The following is a 1,669-nucleotide window of genomic DNA, read 5'->3' as shown; positions in this document are numbered from 1 at the left end:
TATATATATTCTTAAGAAAAAGATATATTCCACTTATAAAGAGTTAAAATAATGATATATTTTGTGTGATATCAAAGATTTGGACGGCATATATGTAAAAAAATAAAATTTAGATGTTAGATATGTAAATAAATAGGAATTGCATGGTATGTATGTAGTGAGAAACATGTAAATAAATGCCTATTTTTTATATATAATTTTGAAGATTTTTTTATGTAGGCACTAGGAAAACTTTCATCAATATTTAATTTTTCGTCCATTAGTCTTGTTTGGTCGGCGGAAAAATTATTCCTTGCGGACACCGCATGCAGGATGTATGCGGTGTTCGATCTCGGCCGTTCATCACCGTGGAGATGGAATTTTTTTTTAAAAAAAAAAATTGAAAGTGGGCCCACCTCCGCTGTGATGGACGGCAGAGATAGAACACTGCATGCACACGAAATAATTTTTCCGGTCGGCGTGGCGCAAACCTAGTGGCTCTAACGAGTCAATTTTGTCATTTGTATCTTTCACAAGGATTTAAGTGCATTTTGACAAGTTCTTAACTCATGCTTTTCTTCTAATAAGTCTATACTTAAGAAATTCACATTAAAAGAAATTTCTGTAAGTATATTAAATTTAAATTTGATCAGATCAATGTATTATATAATTAATTAATTAATCATATTACACTCAACATAAATTAAATTTAATATTTAAAAAAAATGATTAAATTAAATTTAAACCAGGATATTTTCATAGAATTCTTAAATAAAATTAAAATTAGTTAATATTTGAGGTCATTATTAGATTTTGTGCTTATTGATTCTTTTTAATGAAATTCAAGTTGTTTATTGCATTTGTCTAAGACTTTTGATTTCATTTATAAATATTTATATTGCCTAAAAAAATATTGAGAAAAATGCCTATCCAAAATTATTCTTGAGGGCTAGAGAAGACAAGTGTAAAATATAAATGGCAAGATGGAGAGTATCGGAAGGCGGTTGTATGTACGTGTGGTCAATTAATCGGATTTGAGTACACAATGTGTAGTGAAGTTTGCTCGAAAGTGATCGGTTGCTCACACATACGTTCAACATGCATAAATTTTTTCTGCAAAATTTGGTACTATAATTATTTATTGTCATATGCATTCATCCATCTATGTTTATGGGGCCACTAATGCCTACTTTCTAATATTTTCATCAAAACAATGTAGACATGCCTACCGTATGAGATATAATTTTAGAATTCTTTATTTTTTCGTATGTATGGAGAGGAAAACATATGAAAGATGGCTCACTCCACTCTTTCTCGAACTCAAACCAAAAGTTCTTCCTCCAGCAAACACCATCTTCTTTCAGACCTTTCACCCAATACAGAATATGAACTCAAGAATAATACAAGACAATATGTCCTAATTGAATTAGAGTATTTCACTTTTAAGAATTTAAATTTTGATATTTAGATGAGATATGAAAGATTTGAGCAATATGAATATTTTAAAATAAGTTTATGTGTTAAATATGCAAATTCATAGGAATTGAATAATATGTATTTAAATTAAATAAAAAAATCTACAAAAGAGAAGATGCCCAAATTTTCAAAAAGACTAAAATAGTATTCATCCCTTTTGTCTCATATTACGTCTGGCTACATAAACATACATAAATATATATATAAATATATA

The sequence above is a fragment of the Phalaenopsis equestris genome, unplaced genomic scaffold (assembly GCF_001263595.1).
Source record: "Phalaenopsis equestris unplaced genomic scaffold, ASM126359v1 Scaffold000038, whole genome shotgun sequence".
Taxonomy (NCBI): Eukaryota; Viridiplantae; Streptophyta; class Magnoliopsida; order Asparagales; family Orchidaceae; genus Phalaenopsis; species Phalaenopsis equestris.
This window is presented reverse-complemented; position numbering follows the sequence as displayed.